Source organism: Vipera berus, assembly GCF_964194415.1.
Source record: "Vipera berus genome assembly, chromosome: Z".
Classification (NCBI taxonomy): Eukaryota; Metazoa; Chordata; class Lepidosauria; order Squamata; family Viperidae; genus Vipera; species Vipera berus.
In genome coordinates this window covers 44,901,592-44,928,593 of record NC_138205.1, presented here as the reverse complement: position 1 = coordinate 44,928,593, position 27,002 = coordinate 44,901,592, and the positions used below count along the sequence as shown (strand labels likewise).

Below are 27,002 nucleotides of genomic sequence, written 5' to 3'. Positions count from 1 at the left end.
AAATAATAGACCCCAGGGTCTGCATCCGCTGCTTGATTTAGCTTAGTGTGTTGTGCAAATCTAGTGTCTGAAGTTTTTAGGGTACAGTTTTTGGCATCTTATGAAGTGGGAACAAAGACAACTGTGGGTTGAGCAATAAGCCGTAGTGAAACAAACCATGGCTTAGCTTTTAAATTTTATCTCTACATTAATAAATAAATAAATAATACAGGAAATACTTCCACAGTTCACTGATTTAAAAAAATATTCTCTATAAAAAGACTGATTCTTCTTTCCTTATTATCACTTACCCTGGAAAGAGCATTCATTTAGAAATTCATTGTTTGCTATATTCTGAAACCCACCCTGAATTTTCTACTTTTCAGAGAAGCAAAAACTAGTTATGGAATATGTATTAACAGGGAGCTGAATTCAGATCATTTTCCAGATCAACATTCTACAGTTTTTTTTCCCTATCAAAGAAGAGTGGGTAAGTTAAGTACTTTCCTTTTTAAAAAGTATAAACATCGTGACATTTTATACAAATATTTATTCTTATAAGCTTACTTATTTAATATTTTATATTTATACACCATATCCAATCCAATAGATTGAAAGGGAGGGAAATAGATCATACATATATAGAGAGAAAGGCATCACTTCTTAACTACACTGAAAACAAAATGATGAAACTTTCACTGTGATTTATCACTGGCCCTTGTTCTCCCTTGCTGACAATAATAATAATAATAATAATAATAATAATAATAATAATAATAATAATAATAATAATAATAATAATAATAATAATAATAATAATAATAATAATATATATAAAGTTGGAAGGGACCTTGGAGGTCATCTAGTCCAACCCCCTGCTCAGGCAGGAAACCCTATACCATTTCAGGCAAATGGCTGTCCAGTCTCTTCTTAAAAACCTCCAGTGTTGGAGCATTCACCACCTCTGGAGGCAGGTTGTTCCACTGGTTAATTGTTCTAAATTGATGTTGACCTATATGTGCACAACAACACATTTTCCTTCCAAGCTATCTTGCTAGAACTCAATATTATTATTTAAATCATACTGTATATTATAATGACTATTATTTTCACAACCTGTTTTCAGCTAAGATATGAAATGGACTGGAGAATGTGGACCTTTAATATTTTGGAAAATTGGTATTTTAGTTGATTTTCACAAATTCTGTGGTGTGGGAGATTCCAGAGAGTCAAATCCTTTGCATATTTGTATGGCAACTTAAAGAATTCTTGCTGAAAAACGAAAGTCCTGCCATCCAGAAAAGAAAAATAACTTTCTTTCATCATGACATTTTTAGTATGATCCAGGGATTGAATGCATTTTCCATTTTGCTCCATACCCTGTCACACTAGATACCAAATTTACCATGCTTCTCCTCTGATCCACTCTGATCCACCCAAAACCAACTAGCTTTCCTCTTTGGATACTCAAAAATTCAAATAAAAAGAAAGTGAGATATATAAATAATATGTTATTATTTGTAACATATCTTTTATATACAGTAATCAATACAAAAGATATAAAATATTACATCCCCAAATATTTTAATTAATAAATTACACTTTCAAGTTCAGCATTTATCAAATCTCATGTTGAACTGGAAATTGCTAAGAATGAGCTGGACAGTCCCTAGAACTGAACACTGAGACAGCAATATTGTAATACTTACTGTAATATATTTGTTAGCTATTATTGATTTTGCTATATTAGACCCCCTTAATGGTGAGTAGGAATTAAAATTTAGTTCATCTAGAGAGCACCAGCTGCAAAAGGCTGGTTTGTGACATCAGAAGATTTTTCAGTGACACAGTCTGGAAATCATTTCCATGAGACGTGCAATAATTAGGTAAAAATTAAATCTATATTTAATGAAGGATACTCAACTGATGATGAGACTATTCTCCTTTATTCACTGTTTTCTCATTAACTGCAAGGGCCTAGAGCATTTGCTTGCAGAAAGATTACCCAGTGATTAAAGAACAAAAGAAAAAGGACAGAATTTTCCATTATAATTGATGTGAAGATAAAAATCTATAGAGGATTATATTCCTCAATAAAGTACATTCCCTTGTCAGGTATTATAGTAACTTCTTTAAAAAACAACAACTGCATTCTCCCCAAGATAAAATGTTTTGTGATTTCAGAAAATGCAGGAAAATGGTTCAGAAACATAGATAGCTTACTACAAACATAAGTCAAGAGCATTGATGCCTTCTGTACAGGCATAATTTGATAATTTCTAACCCTTTTCATTAATGGAAAGAAAGGAGGTAGCTGGGTTTCCCGCAGTACACTAAGCCATAGTTTGTTAAAATGCAACCTCTGGTTCATAGGACCCTTGAAGCAATTGGGGCCAAGAGGCACATTTGAGATTTGTCCAAAACACTCCTGAAATAGCTACCTCTATAGCAGACATGTCAAACACAAGGCCCGGGGGCCGGATCCGGCCCGCGAAGTGGTTTCATGCGGCCCACGAAGCCATCCTGGAAACAGTGAGGGAACGACCCCCACTGCCTTGGCCCAGAGACCCTCCTTCTGCCAGAGACCCTCAGATCTGTCCCACTCCTGCCCAGGCCCCCATAGGCACCCTTGATGCGAACGATGGAGAGCTGGCCACGCCCACCCAGTAGGCCATACGCACTCTAGCCACGCCTACCCAGTAGGCCACGCCCACCCTGGCCATACCCACCCGGCCCCCTGAGGGCAACCGCAATGCTGATGTGGCCCTCAATGAAATTGAGTTTGACACCCTTGCTCTATAGGCACAGCCATTCACAAAGGCAAGATGGTGAAGATGCTCTCAACCCTTCATTTTAGCCGTACAAGATATTCACAGTCCACTCCCAGTTTAACTGTCTTCTTTTCTGGAAAATAAATATGTACTGAACTGTATCCACTTATTACACTGATCAATATGCTAAAGAGTTTCCTTATAAATATGATTCAGAAGACTGTTGCTTTAGTTGCAACATGGAAAATTGCACCATTTAAGTTTAAAATGAAATAGTAACAATTTTTAAAAGGGAGGTGGAGGTAGCAGGATTAGCAGTATTAAAGGAAGTTTCTGCAAGGACAGTAACGTATTGGGACCCCAATAATAAATATGATTTGTAAAATATTCTTTATAAATTATAGAGTTTGGATTCAGATAACATTCTAAGCCCAGAGCAAACAAATCACATGATGGCTTTGCATAATGCATGAAACCATGTCACATGTTCCAAGGGCTCATGTATTTGCACCCATTTCTGCTATTGTGAAATTATAATACTTAGCTGGGTAAGCTTATCACACCATCTATTATCCCATGTTTTATGCAAAGTTTCAATGTTTATTTGTATCTTGCTTTTATTATTTTTACAAATAATTCAAGGTGGTGAACACATCCAAAACATCCATTCTTCCTATTACTTGCCCCACAACAACCCTATGTAAGTTGAGTTAAGAGGGAGTGACTGGCCCAAGGTCACCCAGCTGACTTTCCTGGCTAAGATGACACTAGAACTCGAACTCTCCTGCTTTCTTATCTACTGCCTTAACCACTAGACTAGACAAAACTGACTCTCTTTTAATAAAACTACCTGCAATGAATAATTTAGAAGCAGTACAAGCCACTGTAGCAAATTATTAGGAAACTATCAGAATTAAGAACTTGCTTCTTTCCACCAACTTTCTCCCCCCCAAAAAATAACAAATGGAGGTTTGTTTTTAAAATGTGAAAGGGATGAAGAAAGTGTCAGTAGCCAAAATCCTCTCAAGTGGGAACCCAGATGAATGAGCATTAACATGGAGAGATGGAGGATGAGGGCCTACAAAGCCTCCAGACCCTGTTTTATGTGTTACCACCATGTTAAGAGTCAGTTGTCTGGCAACCTGTTCTCTAGTTAAAATTTGGGATGGCAATAATTGCAGGTAAGAAACCAGATAAGATGCACGTATGGTGCCATCCCTAATGGTTGGAAGCACCTGAGAGAAGAAAGCATGGGAGCAATTTTGAAATGAGGTGTCGCTTCCATCTCTGCTAATGCTAAGAACATCAATTTTCAGAGGTCCAGTTCTCTGCACAATCCTATATACTTTTTAGGTCTCCTAAAAAGTCTCCACTTCTCACCCTCCCTCAGATGAAACAGAAACCTGGATTTTCCAAAAGTAAAGCTGTGCTTACTTAATCACCACTTATTCAGGGACCATTCAAATTTAAGATGGTACTGAATGAATGATACTTAAAACCAGCCCTTCAAGTTCCAGCTGTCACATCATGGTAACAAGACTGCAATCTAGACACTCAGCTTGAGGTTTGCAATTATGACATTGCAAAGTCTCACAGTCACATGGTCATCATTTCCCTGATGGCGCAGTGGTTAGAATGCAGGATTGCAGACAAACTCTGCTCACAGCCAGGAGTTCAGTTCTGATCGGCTCAAGGTTGACTCAGCCTTCCATCCTTCTGAGGTCACTAAAATGAGGCTCCAGATTGTCGCGGGCAATATGCTGACTCTGTAAACCATTTAGAGAGGGCTATAAAGCACAATGGAGTATTATATAATTCTAAGTGCTATTGCTATTTGCAAGCTTCTTTGTCAGCTTCTTACAAGCAAAGTCAATGGGAAAGCCAATGGGAGGTTACAAATAGTGACCGTGTGAAGTCTTTGCTTAACAACATTGTGGGATCCACTTAAAGATGGCAACCGGAAAATTTTGGAATTGTTGTCGCTAAAACATGCAGTCACATGATGTCACATTTAATGGACTCATTGCTTAGTGATGGAAATTCTGGTCCATCATTAAATGAGAATCGTCTTTATTTCATTCCCTTTCCAGATACTTCTAGATCACCCCACTTGATTTCCTATGTTCTCACTTTAGGTAGCTGTTCTCTCTACAGAAGTACAGATAATTGTTAACCAATGCATCTCTTAGCCATTACTGTTGGCTTCTAGGAGAGAATCTGTGAGTTCCTCTCTGCACATGCTCAAAAGTACACTGGTTGAAAAATAGCACCAACATTCAATCCCAGTAAATTGGTGCAGATGATACTCTGCAGCATAGACAGGTCTAAATGTACTCTCAGATGTAAGGGTTAATATGAACTGGAATAAGCTAGCTGTTACTAAGATTACCATCTGGATACTCCCTTAGGGTAGAACTAGATATAAAAAGGGAAACACCAGGTTCTCAATCTGTTGTTTGTTTCTTTGAACAGTGTTAATACTGACATTAACACGAACAGTAGTAGGATGGGGTATTATGTGAGAAAGGACAATTAAATGAAGGGAACAAAGCAGACCAGTCTTGACTTGTTGGGTCTTCTCACCATTTTCCAGATATACATATTTTCCCCACTTTCAAACCAATCAAAGCTTTCCAAAACATCTTAAGTAAACAAAAAGATGCTAAAGGAGGGGGGGGGAAACCCAGCAGTCATCGATTCTATAACATACAATGTAAGGACTGTAACAGCCATTGAACAGGACAGATAGACAGACGACTAGAAGAGTGCGTCCCTGAACTACACTCTTGGCAGGAAAACTACTGAATGAATATAAATAGCCAGCAAATTCCACATTGATTAGCACTGATGATGTTACCAAGTCAGGTAATGAAACATCTGCAAGCTTGGTTATTTGCAAGTAAATGTCTGCAAAGCAAATAACTAAGCTAAAAGATCATCAAGGATTCCACATTATATGGTAGGTCAGGCCTGAAAATTAGTGTGTGCAGAGTGAGAGGTGGGAGATTCTGATGACAATAGCTTGCTGATCTTGGTTGATCTTGAAAAAGCTAAGCAATATGAGACTTCATTGGTATTTCATGAGAGACTATCATGGCTACAAGCCAGGCTGGAAGGGCTTCCAGAAAAATGCAATCACAATCTAATTCTAGCACTGTTGCTAAAGAACCTTCATAGGCATAGACAAAGCTTATAATAACAGGCAGAACTACAGTAAAAAGTAAAAATGATCAATGAACTATCTTAGAAAATTAAAGTTGTTGAAATGGCTAAAATCAATTCTCTTTCAAGTCAGACAAGGGGATATAGATATTGAGAGATCCCATTAAATTAGGACTACCATCAACCTAGTATATCGATATATAATATTATTACCTTCTAATCGAGTTTGCCCTTCCTTTTCTATCCTAATTTCAATTCTTCTGCAATTTCTTTTAGTTAGCCAGCAAAGAGGGCATTAATCAGAAGAAGACACATTCAAGTTGCATAAATGATTTATGCTCATCATATTCTTCTACAATTTGTGTTTTCTTCCCCTTAGGGTTATGTCTTTAATTTGTACTTTTAATATGCTTGTGTAGGTATTGAGTCCTAACATTTTGATTGCACATTTCATCCTGAGAAGAATTACATATTTCTTTATATGCTTTTTATGCTTTAAAATTTGGGCACTTTAAACAAATTTTGGGCTAAACGCTGACTCAGGTTATGCTAATTTGTGTACTAGATCTGTTCTATTTTTGAGACTTTCTGAGCTATAAGGGATTATTGGAAGGTATCTTACAGACATCAGCCATCTTCTCTTGTCCAGATGGTATGGCATAAGACAATTTAAAATCACATGGTTAGACAGAAGCTGAAAATGCCCTGGAGGGGCGCCTGGAGGATCCAGCATCTTGTTCAAGACAATCCATCTTTTGTTCTCAGAGTATGCCTTCACAGCCAAATTCTCTTGGCCTTTGGAAAGCCAGATGGGTCAGGGCTGGGAAGATTGGTTGAACAGACCCGAGTTTATTAACACACTGCAGTGTGTAAGGTTGGATTGGATTCAGCTTCAGTTAATGTGGGCCATCTTGTTCTTTTCTGTGGTTATATTAGAAGAAACTGAATTTAAAAAACCAAAAGTTCTAATACAAAATGAAAATCAGTGCATGTTAAAGACAATGTATTTCAGATTCTATATACATTTATATCAGAAGAATATAATAGGGTAATCTTTGCAATTTCTTAGAGGGAAATTGCCCAGAAAATTTGATGAGGTATTTCAGGAAGAATAGAACTTCTTTGAGAAATTCCAATATTTCTGCACTATAACATGTTATGTAGGAATGAAACAGTTGGAGTTGTGGCCAGTTTAGAAAATGAACTCAAATATGTACTTTTGGCCCTGATGCAATATTGCAAAAATCCATTCTAAATGGATAAATTAACATCTGAAAGGAGCATATATAAGTGAATTAATTATAGGATGTCAAATTTGGCCTGACTTCTCATGATTATATGAAGAAATGTCCTTCATCTTGATTTCTCTTCACTGGTAAATCACAGCTTTCCCAAGGATATTCTAATAATATCTTTGAATCCATCTATACAACTTATTGATGGCCTTCTCCTTTTATTCCCAAACATTGTGAAGCATAATTGTTTTTTTCTAGGCCCTCATCCCCTGACAACACATTAGTTTTTTTAGTTGCTGATAATTGGTTCAAGGGACCAATCATTCTCTGTTTCAGACCAGACCAATTGATAGTTTTTTTATGAAGTCCATAATTATTTCTAAATCTGTAATTTGAAATATTTATCTTCTTTCTCTTGCTATTTCTCAATTTTCAGTTTTCACAGCCACACACTCCCATTGGGAAAAAAGATACCATTTTAGTAACAACAAAGATTTACATGTTGTTGTTAGTTGCAAAGTCGTGTCCGACCCATCGCGACCCCATGGACAACGTTCCTCCAGGCCTTCCTGTCCTCTACCATCTTCTGGAGTCCATTTAGGCTCATGCCTACTGCTTCAGTGACTCCATCCAGCCACCTCATTCTCTGTCGTCCCCTTCTTCTATTGCCCTCAACCTTTCCCAGCATTAGGCTCTTCTCCATTGAGTCCTTCCTTTCATTAGGTGGCCAAAGTATTTGAGTTTCAACTTCAGGATCTGACCTTCTAAAGAGCAGTCAGGGTTGATCTCCTCTAGGACTGACTGATGTGATCGCCTTGCAGTCCAAGGGACTAGCAGGAGTCTTCTCCAGCACCATAGTTCAAAGGCTTCAATTCTTTGGCGCTCAGCCTTTCTTATGGTCCAACTTTCACTGCCATACATTGCAACTGGGAAGACCATAGCCTTGACTATACACACTTTTGTTGGCAGGATGATGTCTCTGCTTTTTACTGTGCTGTCTAGATTTGCCATGGCTTTCCTCCCCAGGAGCAAGTGTCTTTTAATTTATTGGCTGCAGTCCCTGTCTGCGGTGATCTTGGAGCCCAGGAAAATGAAATCTGTCACTACCTCCATTTCTTCCCCATCTATTTGCCAGGAATTGAGAGGGCCGGATGCCATGATCTTGGTTTTCTTAATGTTTAGTTTCTAAGATTTACATAGCTAAACAATAACTATGCTGATCTTTATTGTTACTGAAATAATGTTATCTTTCATTATCTTATTTAAGTTTCCTATTGCTTTCTTTCATATAAAATAATTAATATTCCCATCTCCACTGTACTGCTATCATGATTAATTCTTAAGCTCAAGACACAAAATTATCTACCAGCAACTGCAAGTTAAATAGGAAGGAAGAATGACATTAATTTTATTTTCCTAATATTTAACATTAACTTGGACTTTTTACTATGCATTTTTTACTTTCCTATTGAGCTCCTCTAAGTCTTCTTTGTGTTCAGTTAACATAGTTATAGTGTTTATACATCATAAACTGTGTTTCAATTTTCAGTTCTCATTCCATTTCCATTGCTGCCATTCTGATAATATATTCGGTACACTAGTTAGGCAGATATGGGTACAATCTGTTTCAAATTCACTTCTTTTTCTATTCTGAACCATTTTGTTTCTCCAAATTTCAAACTATGTCTTAATATCTTTATTATTCCAGATGGAGTGTTAAGAGAAGTCTGCAAGAAGAGATGAGATGGGGAAAACCATCAAGGTGAAAACTAAGGTTACATCATTGTTTTTTTTTAATGAAAACCAATAGGCACATGGCAAGCAGAAGGGACAGCAATTTATCTTTCCACATCACATTTTTTGCATAACTTAAAGCTGCTGCCATTCACTCTGATTATTTAGGACATAAGGATTCTATCTCAAATATGTTTAGCACCTCTTTGGAGGAATATGTGGAACAAAATCTGTGCATACTTTCTGACTTCAGAAGTTTTAGGAAACAGCAGGCATTTAAAACATTTTTTGATTTTCCTTGATTCCTAGAAGAAAGACAGTCATTGACAAAAAAGACAGTAATCTATCCTTGATCATGGTACTAGGGAAGAGAATACGGCTCGTCAAAAATTCTGTACTAATGCCTACAGATTGCAAGCATTTGGGTCCTAGGAAACAGCTTGGTGGGGAGGTGGAACAATGAAAGAGTTCCCAGAATGGCTCAAGTCTAGCAGGAATTAAATTTCTAAGAGACCCTTCTCTATTTGATTCACAAGAGATACAATGCCTACATATGAATGATTGTATATATGAAGTTAAAATACAGTGCTTTCAGAAACAGTATAGCCATGACATAGCCATGTTATCAATGAAGACTATATGTTTTGTTCTGTGATTTTATATTGTCTCTAACTTCTTATTATATTTTCTTGCTGTTCTTATTCCATTTTTGTCATTGTACTTGTTACTGTTTCTGAGCCACTTATATCCTTTATTAAAGATGAGTAGATAGATAAACACTGCCCATCTTTAATGTTTTTTACTTGCTTTACATAGAACAATTTCCATCAAATATCAACAATCAATTATATCGGGAAAATCATTAAAGGGCATTAACTATTAATGCAACCCGTTACCATGACATTTAATTTATGCATGCTTGTGCAATTTTTAAAGAACACAAATATTTTTTATTCTCACAGCAAGTCTGTGAATGCCTTTAAGATTTCTGTTTCTATTTTAAGATGAACAAATTAGAGGGGAGAGAAATTTCACACAAATCAAACAATGGCCATACAGTCTTACATTTTTTCAGAGGTAATGTTATTAAATTAAATGTATTTATCCTAAGAAAGGATATAAACAAACTGTAGCATGCCTAAACTTAAGCACTCCAAATATAAGTCCCTCTGTGGGGTTTTTTTCTTTCTCATTTTCTCTGAATTTTGGCCCAGCTGGACTAGGTAGTTCATGGCTGTGCAAAATTTTGAAAACTTCCTCTTTGTTCTTATTATGCAAGCAAACTCATAATAATGCCAATGGTTTCAAAAATCTCAGAAATGAAATGCAAATATTTCTTGAATTGCCAATTCAAAAGCCTTGGTGGAGCAGTGGGCTAATGCCTCCTTAAGTAACACCAGCTGCCTGCAATTAGTGCAGGTTCGAGTCCCACCAGGCTCAAGGTTGACTCAGCCTTCCATCCTTCCGAGGTAGGTAAAATGAGGACCCAGATTGTTGGGGGCAATTAAGCTGACTTTGTAATAATGCCGCTTGGGTGTGTGTGTGAAAGCCCTAATAAGCAGGCATATACATAGAATGAAGGCTACTGCTAAGCTTGTAAGACGCCCTGAGTCTTCGGAGAAGGGCGGGATATAAATGGAATTAAAATAAAAATAAAATAAAATAAAATAAAAATATTGGAAAAGCAATTGTCTGAAAACTAACGTTTACACCCATAGACTGAAGAATCAGAGATTAGGCTCTTTTGGAAGACACTACCATCCATTCTTGAAGAGATGCACTCTACCCTGCATGGGATTTAGTAAAGTGGCAGGCCTTAAAGTTAATAAAGAGAGGATGAAGATGTTGGTTAAGCATGAACTTGCAAGAAAAAAAAAACCTTTGATGAAAAAAGACTAGCCTTGCAATAGAGAAGAAAGTTAAATATTTAGGGATTATTTCTACTAATATGAATTGCAGGTTATTTCAGAATAATTATGTTAAATTACGGAATTATATTTAAAAAGATCTAGTGAGATGGGGCAAATAATATTTGTCATTCTTGGACAGAATTTATGTTATTAAGTTGAATGTTTCACCTAGGATGCTGTTTTTAGTTCAAACCATACCAGTATTGACAACTGATTTACTTTTTAAACAATAGCAGAAGACCTTTCCAGATTTATATGGCAAAGTAGGAAACCAAGAATTAAATACAAACTGTTGCAAGATGTGAACAAAATAGGTAGGCTAGGTTTACCAAATTTAAAATTGTATTTTGTGGCACATTGTTTGGTACAAATGAAGGAATGGGTGACTTCAAAGAATAGAAGATTGGACCTAGAGGAACATAATTTGAAATTTGGTTAACACTGCTATTTATGGTTTAACAAACCTAAACTTAATTTTAAAAAACATTTTGTTAGAAACTGCCATACTCAGTTTGGAATAAATACAAAGCAAGACTGTCTCCTAAAATCCCTTATGGTTGTCACACCAGGAAGCTTTTTTTTTTAAAGAAGAGCTATGATGGCTATACAAACTTGGCTGACTTATGCTGATTTACTGATTTTTACTGAAAGAGGACCTAAATTAAAAACAAGGGAAGAGCTGGAAAAGAAAGATTATATGTGTCAATGGTTTGCTTATGCACAACTGGATCAAAGGAATTATGTTTTTGTAGAGGAAAACCCTGATTCTGAAAGGGATTTATATATTAATGAGAAACATCTTACAGAACTACCTGTTCTACCAGCACATCTGCAGTCACATGATCAAAATTCAGGTGATTGGAAATCTGCCTGTCAAGGCAGTTCAATTTCATGCTAAGAATTTCTACAAGAATCTGAACTACTAATGGTCAAAGCAAATTGGCTATAGATAAGAATCAATGGAATTCAAGGTGGACTGGACTTAAATCTCTTGCGGACGCGAGAGGACTTGAAACTGATTATACATTTGACCCCTTCCTCAGGCTCAGCCTGGGTCATCTCCTATGCCTCCTGCCCTTACAAGTGACTGGAGGGACATTGTAATTCCCACCCACCCACCCAACATTCCCCCCATCCTACTCCACTAGGTTTCTTAACCCTTCTTCCCACCTGACTGGGTCCCCAAAGGCATTGAGCCTGCTTCCCATCCTGCTAGGTCCCACATCCTGAAGCCTCCTCCCTGCCCTATCATGCCTTGCTCCACTTTATTTCAAAGATTGCCTTTCCAAAGAGAATCAGTTGATGCGCTGTGCAGTCTTCTTGTACAGAAGCCATCACATGCCATCCCAGAAGCGAATGCTATTTTGAAAGTGACCACGATCTGAAAATTGTAACTGCTCTCAAAATGGTGCCTACTTCTGGGATGGCACAAAGTGGCTTTTGTTAAAAGGCCACATGGTTATTCTTTTTCAGAAACATATTTCTGAAGAGCACCCTACCAAAAGACCAAAAAGAAAGCTCTTTTGTGTTAATTTGTATTTTATCTGTCTTTGAAACTTAATAAGGTTTAGAAAAAAAATCTGCCAGATTATCCTTCTCCTTTACATGAACGAACTGAAAATGTACAAAAAACATCATCTGAAACAGAATTGCTGCTCAACACTGTCCAAATGTACAATCAAGCTGCTGTAGTAGAATTTGGACTGAAAAAAAATGTGCCAATGTTATCATCAGCAAGAGAAAAATAAAAAACACTGAAGGAGACAAGATGTCCTACTGAAATGTCATCAAGAATTTGGATGAAAAAGACCATTACAAATATCTGGGCATCCTTCAGGCTACTTATATCAAGCACACTGACATCAAGAAGCTTAGTAATGAATACATCATAGGTGCTTTTTCATAAGGCAACTGGACTTTCTTTTTTCTGTTTGAAGATATTTTGTTTCTCATCCAAGAAGTTTCTTCACAACATAGGACAACAAACACATCAGGACAAGATTCAGCAATCCACCTGCATTTAAAAGATAAAGGCCACTCTTTTGAAGATAGCAACGTCCACATTTTGGACAGAAAGAACCACTAGTTTGAAAGAGGGGTCAAAGAGGCTATCATTGTCAAAACTGAACACCCTTCTCTCAACAGAGGGGGAGGGATATGACATCATCTATCTCCAGTCTACAACACAGTCCATTCTGCAGTTCCAAGAAGGCTCCTCACCCATTTGCACTACTCAGGTGACCCTGACAACACAGATAAGCCTCAAGGTAGCATCAACGACTCTCTAAAAAAATGCAAGGAATATAAATCCTTCCATTCCCCACCATCTAGTAAGACCTGAAGAAGCTTCTTGGATGAGAAGCGAAACGTCCTCAAAGAGAAAAAAGAAAGTCCAGTTGTTTTGTGAAAAAGCACCTTTGGGACAACCATGACCTGGATGACTGAGAATCTCCATAGACATTTAGTGAATACATCATGAGAATGAAAAATGAGAAGAAGAAGAAGAAGATATCTAAGAAGAATAACAAACTCAGTGGCAGAAATACCATCAAGGCAATTGACATCTGGCAATTTCAATCATTAAATATACAGCTGGAATAATGGAAGATGCAAGCTGAATTAAGAGCCCTGAATAGGAAGACAATGAAACATGCCCCCTTCATCCATGCAGCAACATTGAGAGACTCTATTTATTAAGAAGCATAGATGGATATGGAATGTTATGAGTATACCAGACAATTGAAGAGGAAAAAAGGACGTTGGAAGAATATCTGAAGGACAGTGAAGAAGTTGCACTGAAATGAGTACACCATGAATGCTTACTCAATATCAAAGAGACCAAACTGGCCTATAAGAAAAACCAAAGGAACAGAAAGGAGACATGGCAAGGCTAAGTATTATATAGTGAGTACATAAAAAAATTAGCAAGCAAAGCAGATTAACAAGACCTGGCAAAGATAGAGGGGTTAATTCTGGCTGTGCAAGACCAAGCTTTAAGAACAAATGCATATAAAATGAATATTGAAAAGACAACAGATAGCAAATATCATGTCTGTAAAGAAGCTGAAGAAACAATGGAGGACCTAGTTGGCTGCTGCAAGAAGACTGCATCAACTGACTACAAACAACCGCATGACAAAGAAAGAAGAAGGGTGCACTGGAATATCTGCAAGAAAATACCACTTGCCAACAAGTAAAAACTGGCTAGACTGAAAATAGACAAATTAATAGAAAATGAAGAAGCTAAAGTGTTCTGGGACTTTAGAATTCAAACAACCATCTTCTACACACCACTCCGACTGTAACAATTGTGGGTAAGAAAGGTAAACAAAAAAATTCTAGATGGTAGACATTGCAATAACTGGGTACAGCAGAATAGAAGAGAAAGAACTGGAGAAAATCACAGAACACAAAGTCCCACAAAGAGAAATAGAACAACTATGGCAAAAGAAAGTAAAAATAGTACCAATAGTAATGTAGTAATTTAGATACAATCCTAAAATATCTAGAGTACCAGTCAGATACTACTGGCATTGACAAGAAGGGCAGCCAATAAAACAAATACAATTAACATTAATAAATTACAAAAAGCATTGGAAGAGTTTACATCCTGCGATGATACTTTTAATATTGTTAAATATCTGCCTATCCAAAAGGACTTGATAGATGGGACGAAATGCCAAATCCAGTTTAAACATCTGTCTGGTCATAATAATGCCTTTTAAAATCTAGGTTTGTGCAGATATCTGGGCATTTTCCTTCTGTCTTCCCCTTCAATTTATTTCATTTCCATTTCATTGGAAAGGAATTTTCAGTTTTCTTTCTGGCAACCCCAGTAGCCTGGCCACACGTGTAAATCCTGACTGACATCATTGACAAGCAGACTATGTGTGGGTGTGACAAAAGAGAGGGAGGAAGGGAGAGAGGGAGAGAGGGAGGGAGGGAGAGAGAGAGAGAGAGAATCTGTAAATAAGCTTGTGAGAATATTAACTTGTTCCATATAATAATAAACCTTTATTGTCAAAGTACAACATGTGTACATTGAGATTAGCTGAGCCTCCCCCCCCCCCGTGCTCTCTCCCCCAACACACAGTGACAACAAACCCTCCATCCCACCACACTATGTGAACCAACTACACCACACACCGGCCTCCCAAGTCAATTCTGCATAAGATTATGTCCCATTTAAAAGCCTAACAGCCCACAGATAAAAGCTATTTTTCAGCCTGTTGGTACGGCTGGCTATATTCCTGTATCTCCTACCGGATGGTAGGAGAGTAAAGAGATACCGTCCAGGGTGTGAGTCATCCCTGAGAATCTTCCTCACTCTTCCAAGGCAACGAGCCCTGGCGATGTCATCCAGTGGTGTCAGGGAACAGCCCACAATGTCTTGTGCTGTGCTCACTACCCTCTGTAATACTTTCCTATCCGCGGCTGTCAGACCAGCATACCAAACCACAATACCATACGAGAGGACGCTCTCTATAGTAGACCGGTAAAAGAGGGTCATTAGCTGTTGTTCTACCCTGTTCTTCCGCAAGACCCTAAGAAAGTGAAGCCTCTGTTGGGCCTTTCTAGCCACCTGAGTTGTGTTAACTTTCCAGGTCAGATCTTCACAGAGGTAGACTCCCAGAAATTTAAAGAAGGAAACTCTCTCTACACAGTCCTCCCCGATGTAAAGTGGGGCAGGTTCCTCCTTTTTTCTCTGGAAGTCTAACACCATCTCTTTCGTCTTGCCGATGTTTAGGTGCAAGTTGTTGTTACTACACCATATGGATAGTTTTTGTACCTCCGCCCTATATGCTGTCTCATCCCCACCTGTAATAAGACCCACCACAGTTGTATCATCTGCGAACTTGATTATCGCAGTGGATGGGTCAGATGATGCACAATCATAAGTGTATAAAGAGTACAGGTAGGGGCTAAGCACACAGCCCTGTGGCGTGCCAGTGCAAAGCTTCAGGGGTGTGGACAAAGCAGAGCCGACCCTCAAATATGCTGCCATATTTTCATCCAGCTCACTAAAAAAGAGAATTTGCTTTTAATATTTGAAGAATAGATTTTCAATGAAATTGTCTTGGGTGGAAGTCTTATTCTTTCACTTACTTAATTTAGATAAAAAAGTTAATTAAGGGGCATCTGTGGAAATCCTTCATTTTCTGTATGATTCTATTTCTAGCAGCTGCCCTTGGGTTTTGGACACATTTTTGTTACATTCCCAAAGTGAATGTCTTCATCTGCTTGTGGGACACTCTCTAGCAAGGAAGGAGGAGGAGTACAAATCTGCAACAGTAGCAGCACCCTTCTGCAATAAAAGAGCTCAAAAATATAACCAAGACAACTTTGAAAGATATTATTAGAAACTCTGAGGTTAAGGTTTGCCATTCTGCACCCAGCAACTGATAAGGTTCTAGTTGAAAATGTAGAAGAGCATCTTTTTTATTGTTTCTAAGCATCCTTCAATTAAAAGAACATTTTTCATGTTTTCCAAGAGACATAGTACAGATGACTGCAAAGTACATTGCACACACAGATGGAGAAAAGCCTGCAGCAATATCTAATTGTGGTGATAGATTATATAATACTACATGCGTGTGCATGTACATTCTCTCAGGCAGTGATCCTTGGGTGTGAGAATAAATGTTGGTACTGATTTTAAGACTGACGAGTATGACAAAATAAGGAGGGAGATCTGAATCCAACAAACCACAGATGTTATTATATACCATGATACTAGAAACTGTGTAAATATATATATTGGAGTTCAAAGCTGTGTAGAAGCCATGTATCTTGACTGCTGAGTAGCCTAGACCTAGAGCTGCACATACAGGTAGTCCTCAATTTGCAATCAAAATTGAGCCCAAATGTTGTTAAGTGAGTTTCGCCCCAGTTTATGACCTTTCTTGCCATAGTTGTTAAGTGAATAAGTTAGTAGGTCATAAGTTAGTAACCTGGTTGTTAAGTGAATCCGGCTTCCCCATTGACTTTGTTTTTCAGAAAGTTGCAAAAGCTGATCACAACCTTAGGACACAGCAATGATCATAAATACGAGTCAGTTGCCAAGCACTGGATTTTGATCACATGATCATGGGGATGCTACAAATGTCATAACTGTGAAAAATGGTCATATTTTTCAATGCTGTTGTATCTTCGGTCACTAAATGAACTGTTTTAAGTCAAGGACTATCTATATTCCAACACTTTATAATTTTAGCTTCTGTTGTGCTGATTCAGATATAAATAAAGCCACCACCTGGGGCAGGGAATGCTTTTATTTTTTGTAATATGAAGGAAACAAATAATCACTCAGCCATCTTCATGAGGGTTGCAGTATTTACATATGAGAAAAAGGTCTAGAGTGCTCACAGGAGTGTGTCAGAGAAGCCTTAAAATCAAGTGTTTGTATGTCCAACCCTACTGCATGATTCAAGATTTTTTAAATTGATTATGTACCATCAAATTGGTGTTAACTCTTAGCAATCAAATAATTTAATTTAATTTAATAATTTGATTTCTATACCGCCCTTCTCCCGAAGGACTCAGGGCGGTGAACAGGGCAATACACAGTAAAAGTCGAATACAAAAATTAAAAAGCCATTAAACATCATGCCCATAAATCAATCCATATTAAAATTAAAACTAGTTTTAAAAACCCAACCCCATCCCGTCAGACCAGGCCAGCTTGTTCAAAAAAGAATGTTTTGAGATCGCGCCGGAAGGAGCGAAGGTCGGGGGCCATCTGGAGCTCAACCGGTAAGCGGTTCCAAAGGTCTGGCGCGCCCACAGAGAACGCTCTCCCCCTGGGGGTCACCAATCGGCATTCTTTGATCGGCGGCACCCTGAGGAGGCCCTCTCTCTGGGAGTGCACTGGACGGAGGGAAGTTGACGCCGGCCGCAGGTGTTGCCGTAGGTAATCCGGACCCATGCCATGAAGGGCTTTGTAAGTCATAACTAACACCTTGAACCTCACCCGGAGAGCAACCGGTAGCCAATGCAGCTCGCGGAGCAAAGGTGTAACATGGGAGTATCGGGAAGCTCCCAAGACAACTCGCGCGGCTGCATTCTGCACAAGTTGGAGTCTCCGGGTGGACCTCAAGGGCAGCCCCATGTAGAGAGCATTACAGTAGTCTAGACGAGAGGTCACGAGCGCATGAGTGACTGTGCGCAAGGCATCCCGGTCTAGATAGGGCCGCAACTGGCGCACCAGGCGAACCTGGGCAAAGTCCCCCCTAGTCACAGCTCCAATATGCTCTTCCAAAGAGAGCTGTGAGTCTAGAAGGACCCCCAAGTTGCGGGCCCTATCTACGGGGGGTAATAGCTCACCCCCCATGGCCAATGATAGAATAATCGGAATTTCCCGGGATGCCGGCACGAACAGCCACTCAGTCTTGTCAGGGTTGAGTCGAAGCCTGTTCCTCCCCATCCAGACCCGGACCGCCTCCAGGCAACGGGACATCACGTCGAGGGCATCGCTGGGGTGGTTTGGGGTAGAAATAAAAAGTTGGGTATCATCAGCATATTGGTGATACCCAACTCCAAAACCACGAATGATCTCACCCAGCGGCTTCATGTAGATGTTGAACAGGAGAGGCGAGAGAACCAATCCCTGAGGGACTCCACAAATGAGAGGTCTCAAGGTCGATCTCTGCCCCCCTGCCAACACCGACTGCGAACGTCCCAGAAGGTAAGAGGAGAACCACTGGAGAACTGTGCCTCCCACTCCTAACCCTCTGAGACGTCGCAGCAGGCAGGCAGACAGACAGACATTCATTCTCCAGGATCACCTATCCCTAATCTGGGTTTTCAGGTCTTCTAATAGTCCACCCACTGTCACTACAAATGAGCCTGTCTGCTTTGCTGCTGATCACTGTCTTCTTCTCTTTCCATGCACTGGGGCCTTCTCTAGAGACGTTTTTACTTAATGTGTCCTAAATAAGATAATTTGAGCCTGGTCAGGCTGGATGTGGAATTCTGGGAGTTGAAATCCACATAGCTTAAAATTATTCAGGTTGAGAAACATTGGTCTTAACTAAAAGACAACTTAGCGACAAGGTTATTTATTTGCCATTATGCCATTTCAAGGCCACCCATCTCCTTAAAAACTTTAGGCAGCTTACAAATAAACTAACTATATCTATAAAAAGAAATCGTAACCAATCAGAATAAATAAATGAACAAAACAAGCCTCTTCTCTGTCCTTCCAAATTGGCACTCTCCTGAGAATGGTTATTCCACCATTATTATTTTTATATATATCTAATATTCTTTTGTCCTCCTATTTTCTCCACAACTCTGTGAAGTGGGTTGGGCCAGGAGTGAGTGACCCAGCTGGTTTTCAGGCTTAAGGCAGATACTCTTGTCTCCTGGTTTCTAGACTGGAGCTTTAATCACTAGATCAAACTGGCGCTTTGTACAGGTATGTAAGAAACAGTCATCATTTTGTCTTACTCTGAAGCTGTACCTTCTCAGTGGCAGCATCTGGCCTGTGGAATAGCATCTCCTGAGACATTTGAATGGTCCCAACCCTGCTAGCCCTTCACAAGGTCTTATTTCCTTAAGTGTTTAGGTAGATAAATGAGCTCTGCTAGCTTTTTCCCCGTTACTAGGGTTTGTTTATCCTCAGGTATGGGGGCAATAATAATAATATTGTGCATGTTTTGCTTTAATCCTTGTAAGCTCCCTAGAATCACTTGGGTAAAATGGGCAGCTATATAAATCATCTATATAAATAAATTCCCCACATCCCAGCCAGTTGATACTTCCATGTGTTTTTCCAATCTCATTCTATTTTTTACTACTTAAAGTGAAAATAGGAAATGTATGGCCTATAACTGACAGGAGCCTTAGATTTAGCCAGCATAGCCATAAATGAAAGATATTGGGAAAATGTGTATTTACAACTTTTTTTAGTAGCCTCCATCATCTGTTTTGTTGAAATCTGATTTCCTGTTGAACATCAGCAATGTAATTTGCTGGTTTTAATAGGGCAGTCCAAAGACCTCTTGACCCACACAATGGCCAGATCATCACATCCATAAATCAAACCACGTTGGTTTGTAAAGAGGGAGGGAGGACCTGACAGGTTGTTTTTTTAATATTTAAATAAGATGAAATTTATGAGTCCTATATTATTAGGAGGGTAAAGTTTGCCCAACTCCATAAAAATTGGTGTGTGAGACATAAGTCTCAGGTGACACTACTTAATATGATTAAAATAAAATGAAATATGAGGCTTGTTCTTATAAGGACAAAAGACTGAAAGACACACCCTCCTTTGTATGCAAGCTCAGATCAGAACTTCTTTAATGGCCTTCTGGAACCTTGTGAAGAAGACAGAGCTGCAAGTGAGGGATGATAAATGTGTGTTCTGTTATTATATTATTATTATTGCTTTAATTTTGTTTTATTGATGTACTTTCATGTAGATTAATGGTATATAAATTACAGAAATGTTAATATATTTATTCTGCATAATTAAAAAGAAAGCTTATTAAGGAATTATAAATGCATGAAAGATAAATTAATACAATTAAAATTATTGTCTTTAATCAAAATAAATGTCTGTGTGATAATGGAAGGATGTGAAAAATTAAACAAGAATGAGAAAGTGGATGAATAAAAAATTATTATTATTATATTATTATTATTATTATTATTATTATTATTATTATTATTATTATTATTATTATTATTATTATTATTATTATTATTATTATTATTATTATTAATATCCTCCGCTATATCCTTCTCACTCTCTTTCCATTGGATTGTGATATGACTGAGATTTAGGTCATTCATAATTAAGGATTATGAATGACCTAAGGGTTGGTGATTGAGTTCCCCAAACTTATGGTTTTGGGTGACTTTAATCTACCATCCCTGGGGGGATCATCTGAGTTAGCTCGGGAGTTCATGGCTTCCATGACGGCCATGGACCTGACGCAAGTTATTCAGGGTCCAACTCATGGGGGGGGTCACACGCTCGATTTGGTTTTTCTATCTGGACGGTGGTTAGATGATCTGGGTGGGGGTTCCCCAATTGTCATGCCCCTGTCATGGACCGATCATCACCTCCTGCGGTTGGTCTTTCGTTTTGCCACTCCTCGTCGTGGGGTTGTTGAACCAACGAGATGGTTCCGCCCTAGGCGCTTAATGGACCCTGAGCAGTTCCAGGCGGCGCTTGGGTCCCCACCTGCCTCCTTTGGTCACAGCTCAGCCGATGCCCTAGTGGAAGCCTGGGAAAGGGCAGCCACGGAGGCACTCAACCGAGTTGTACCCATGTGGCCCTTGACCCGGTGCAGATCCCAATGGGCTCCATGGTTTTCCATGGAGCTCCGGGAGATGAAGCGTCGGAGACGGGGCCTAGAGAGCTGTTGGAGATCAAGCCAATCTGAATCCGACCGGTTGCGACTAAGGTCTTTTACGAGATCTTATCTCGCGGCGATGAGGACGGCGAGGTCTAATCACTTTGCCGCCCTCATCGCGTCCGCAGATAATCGCCCAGCTGCCCTGTTTAGGGTGACCCGCTCCCTCCTTAATCAGGAGGTGAGAGAGGAGCCCTTGCAGGGTCGTGCCGAGAAGTTTAGTCAACATCTGTCGGACAAAATCGCTCGGATTCGGACCGGTTTAGACTCCGACTGGTCAGAGTCTGACGATGAGGACGAGGGCAGTCTTGTCAATATTATCTGGGAGGAGTTTGATCGTGTGACTCCTGAAGATGTGGACAGGATCATGGGGAAGCTGAGCTCCACCACGTGTTTATTGGATCCGTGCCCCTCCTGGCTGGTCTATGCAGCCCGGGATGGGACACGAGGCTGGCTCCAGGCAGTGATAACTGCTTCTTTGGGCGAGGGTAGTTTTCCCGCTGCCTTGAAGGAGGTGGTGGTGAGACCCCTCCTCAAGAAGCCTGCCCTGGACCCAGCTGTATTAAATAACTTTCATCCGGTGTCCAACCTTCGCTTTCTCGCGAAGGTTGTTGAGAGCGTGGTGGCGCATCAGCTCCCTTTGTTCTTGGAGGAAGCTGACTATCTGGACCCGTACCAATCGGGTTTCAGGCCCGGGTACAGCACGAAGACGGCATTGGTCGCGCTGGTGAATGATCTCTGGCGGGCTCGGGACGGGTTGTTCCTCTGTCCTAGTCCTGTTAGACCTCTCAGCGGCTTTTGATACCATCAACCACAGTATCTTGCTGCGGCGTCTCAGGGGATTGGGAGTGGGAGGCACAGTTCTTCAGTGGTTCTCCTCCTACCTTCTGGGGCGTTCGCAGTCGGTGTTGGCAGGGGGGCAGAGGTCAACCTTGAGGCCTCTCGTTTGTGGAGTTCCTCAGGGATCGGTCCTCTCGCCTCTCCTGTTCAACATCTATATGAAGCCTCTGGGCGAGATCATTCGTGGTTTTGGAGTTGGTTATCATCAGTATGCTGATGATACCCAACTTTTTATTTCAACCCAAAACCACCCCAGTGATGCCCTCAACGTGATGTCCCATTGCCTGGAGGCGGTCCGGGTCTGGATGGGGAGGAACAGGCTTCAGCTCAACCCTGACAAGACTGAGTGGCTGTGCGTGCCGGAATCTCGGGAAATGCATACTATTCCATCTCTTACTATGGGGGGTGAGTTATTACCTCCCGTAGATCGGGTTCGCTACTTGGGGGTCCTCCTAGATTCACAGCTCTCCTTAGACCATATAGGAGCTGTGACTAGGGGGGCCTTCGCCCAGGTTCGCCTGGTGCGCCATTTGCGGCCCTATCTAGACCGGGATGCCTTGCGCACAGTCACTCATGCGCTCGTGACCTCTCGTTTGGACTACTGCAACGCTCTCTACATGGGGCTGCTGTTGAGAACCACTCGGAGGCTTCAGCTGGTGCAGAATGCAGCCGTGCGAGTAGTGTTGGGGGTCTCCCGATACTCCCATGTTACACCTCTGCTCCGCGAGCTGCATTGGCTGCCAGTTGCCCTCCGGGTGAGATTCAAGGTGCTGGTAATGACCTATAAAGCCCTACATGGCTTGGGTCTGGATTACCTACGGCAGCACCTGCTGCCGGCGTCAACCTCCCTCCATCCAGTGCGCTCCCACAGAGTGGGCCTCCTCAGGGTGCCTCCGATCAGAGAATGTCGATTGGTGGCCCCCAGGGGGAGGGCGTTCTCTGTGGGTGTGCCAGACCTATGGAACCGCTTGCCAGTTGAGCTCCGGACGGCCCCCGACCTTCGCTCCTTCCGGCATGATTTAAAAACCTATCTATTTGAACAATCCGGCCTGGTCTGATGGGTTTGGGGTTTGGATTTGGTTTTAACATTGTTTTAATTATTGTATTATATTGGGCATAATTATTTAATCTTTAACTTTTGTATGTATATTTTGATATTTATTGCCCTGTACACCGCCCTGAGTCCTTCGGGAGAAGGGCAGTATAAAAATTTAATAAATATAAATATATAAATATAAGGATGAATCTATTGATTCCTGTATCCAGAATTTTCCTGAGTAAGTATCAGATTTATACATACATTTATATATTCAGATAGGAACTAAGTACATTCAGTACTTCATTTTTCCTTCAGTTAAAAACATTCAGAATTTCTCATAGTGTGATTTTGCTTCAGGCATACTTTTATTTTTGGATAAACACATGATTGTTATAATTTAAACTCTGTGTAGGTAGTTTAGACAGCCAGTTTTGTGTGGTAGTTAAGGCATCATGCTAGAAACCAGAAGATGGTGAATGCTAGTCCCATTTTAGGCATGAAACCAGTTGGGTGACCTTGGGCTGGTTACAAAGACAATGGTAAACCACTTCCCCCACTAGACCAGAAGTTAACACTGATTTGAAGGCAACAACAGCAACAAAAAGGAATCAAAGAGAAACCAAATTCCAACCTTACCATTTCACATTATTGTTCCTACCACTGTGGTTCCTAATATTCAAAATTACAAAGACAGAACCTTCAAAGTTGTGACAATCGTGTAAAATTTAAAAAAGGAAAAAATATCAATACAAAGTGGAGTCCTATTTTCCAGGTCCTGTAAACATTGGTCACTAACTACAGTATCTGAAGGTAAGGTTTAGATTTCACTCTTATGGCAAAAATGCTAGAGAGCCATGCCCATGGTGATTAGCTATGTGGCCTGATTTCGGGGAAAAAAACCTCTCCTGTTGCTTCTCATACAGGCTGTGTGTGTGTGTGTGTGTGTGTGTATTAATAGTTTCCCATAAATGCCTACATTTTCCCTCCATTTTAACTGGGGACATTATTAGAGTAACTTAAAATGTCAGTATTAAGATATTTCCTCACTGCTGACTGTGGTCCATGGAACCGCTTCTTGTGTATTATGGTGCCCTCTACTGGCTTGGTTATTAGCCAGTCCAGAAGACATATCCTAATGGGAGCAGCATGTAGAGGGTGTAATGTTTGCCATGATGCCATGTACTTCCTAAAAGAGATTGGTGGAGATTATAATGCTGAGGCTTGATAATTAGAGAGCAAAAAAGTGAGGATACAACTTCAAGAAGCTTCCAGGATTCCATATGACCACCCACCCCTACTGTGTAAGAAATCTGACCAGAGAATTTTCAGGCATATGAAATCTACCCACAATGGCAGTTTGTGACTACTGCAAATTGCCCCCATTCTTTTATTAACAACAGCCCTAAGAATTGTTGAGCACTTAATACAATTCCTTCAGCCAATTAAATAATCTTGGAGCTTGGTTCAGACTCACATGCTATCATACTTGGTTCTCCGATGGAAAAGAACTATAGCCTCACTACCTTTTTTAACTTATTAGTTTCCAGAGGATGCACAAAGACTTTGCACGTTATCTTTGCCCAGTGACTTATTCTATTCAAAATTCCAAGTGCCTTTAACTGGGGCATTTTGCAACTTCCTTCTTTCTGCACTACTACAGGCCATAATAAAATTCCTATAACTTGCCATTTGTACCCTTGTGGTATGGAAGAAATCTAAATGATTGCAAAAGCACTTTTACGCTGTAGATTTCATTTGATTATTATTATTTTTTACTGTCTCCTGAACAGATCATACGGCCAATCTGATAGATGAAAAGAATTTCGGATCCTCTCATCCGTGCTTGAGAAGGAAGATTTAAAACTAGAGAAGACAAGGAGTGAAGACCTCTGCCCAGCCCAATTGAAAGCAACCGATACAGGATCCAACTGCTGTAAACTTAAATGGAATTAAAATATGAAGGGCATCCAAATATTGTTGGATGTTATTTAAATCAAACAGAAGTGCATTAAATATTTCTCATTTTATTACCGTATTTTCCGGCGTATAAGACGACTGGGCGTATAAGACGACCCCCCAACTTTTGAGATGATTTTCAAGATTTTTCGTCTTATACGCCGGAAAATCAGCAAGCCCAGGAAGGCACGCCCTCCCCTCTCACTGTGGAGGAAGCAGGGCAGGCTGGTGTCTGGCGGGAGCCGGCAGGGCAGTCCTGCACACGCGCGCGCTCCCCAGCTGTTAAGGAGCACTCCTTAGCAGCCGGGGAGTGCGCGCGTGTGCAGGACTGCCCTGCCGGCTCCCGCCCGATGCTCTTCCCTCTTGAGGCAGCATCGCTCCCCGGCTCCTAAGGAGTCCTCGGATGCTGCCTCAAGAGGGAAGAGCATCGGGCGGGAGCCGGCAGGACCCGACGCTCTTCCCTCTCGAGGCTGCATCCCCGAGGACTCCTTAGGAGCCGGGAGCGATGCTGCCTCAAGAGGGAAGAGCGTCGGGCAGGAGCCGGCAGGACCCAACGCTCTTCCCTCTTGAGGCAGCATCCCCGAGGACTCCTTAGGAGCCGGGGAGCAATGCTGCCTCAAGAGGGAAGAGCGTCGGGCGGGAGCTGGCAGGGCAGTCCTGCGCATGCGCGCACTCCCCAGCTGCTAAGGAGTGTTCCTTAACAGCTGGGGAGCGTGCGCGTGCGCAGGACTGCCCTGCCGGCTCCCGCCAGATGCCAGCCTACCCTGCTTCCTCCACAGTGAGAGGGGAGGGCGTGCCTTCCCGGGCTCGCTGATTTTCCGGCGTATAAGACGACTGGGCGTATAAGATGACCCCCCAACTTTTGAGATGATTTTCATCGGCTAAAAAGTCGTCTTATACGCTGGAAAATACAGTAATAGTGCAGTTGACCCAAAGCCTTCCTTTATAACAAAACACTTGTCCAGAAAACCTAGTATCTTTCTAGAATGGTTTCAGACAGGTTCCTAAATTCCCTTTTGATTGATATCTACTGAGTACATCCATTCACCTGTATTGTCTCTTACCCTCATTCTTGTTCCACATATTCAACTGTTAAAAAAAAAGATTTAAGGAAGATCGTAGTTTTTTCTTCTTTCTCTAATATATCTTGCTTTTCAGTTGTTAAAAGGTAAACACTGTCTCACAACTCCCTTACAAGCTTATTATTTTTTTGCTAAGACCAACTATCTCATTATCTAAAATAAATAAATATATAAATAAATTTAAAAATATTTTCCCAAATATTCAATATTTTTCTTTTCCCCCACAATGATATGGAATCGGTTCCCATGTTTTGTCTATGCCCCTGAATTCCACAGTAAGATGTTGCTTCTCCCTCACCATTCTCTTCCAAGCAGGAAAAATGCTGTTACAGGAGCCAAAACCAATAACAACCATTAATCAGACTTAACTTAGGTATCTTCCAAACGTCTTGGCTTTAACTCCCACAATTTCCAAATAGTATGGCCCCCACTGATAATTTTAAATCAAAGTCATAAATTTGAGAGATTCTATCAGTCTTTTATATCCTTAGCTTTCAAGTTACCTTCAAACTTAAATGTAATGGCATAATTCCTTGCTGTTTTGGAATTATACTTTGAAAACATAGGCATTGTAATGTATATCTTGAAATAGGCTATCACAGTTTTTAAAAAAAAACAACAAAGAAAATTCCAAATTTCCCACCCCCCTTACTGCAGCTCTCAATTTGCAAAATACTACCTCTACTTTAAGGGGAATAAAAACATCTTATACCATATAACTATGAACTTTTTTAGGGAAGCACCAGTATGCTAATTCAAGGCTGAGATATTGATAAGAGTAGGCTGACAATTATTACCATGATGAGGACTAGTTCAAAATAAGGAGTAAGGAAGCAGGCTGGCTGAGGATAGATGAGAATGATTAATCGCCAAGCTTCTACTGAGTAAGTACCATGTATTCACTTTTGCATCAAACACTTGCAGTAGTAT

General features: G+C 40.3%; 1 long non-coding RNA gene across 1 annotated transcript; it reads left to right on the top strand.

Moving 5' to 3' along the window:
• The first annotated feature begins 384 nt into the window (after window positions 1-384).
• On the top strand, window positions 385-24,950 carry LOC308679088. Its single transcript, XR_014028694.1, has 3 exons — window positions 385-469; window positions 8,856-8,909; window positions 24,825-24,950. It is a non-coding gene; the product is annotated as an uncharacterized lncRNA (long non-coding RNA).
• Window positions 24,951-27,002: the final 2,052 nt, after the last annotated feature.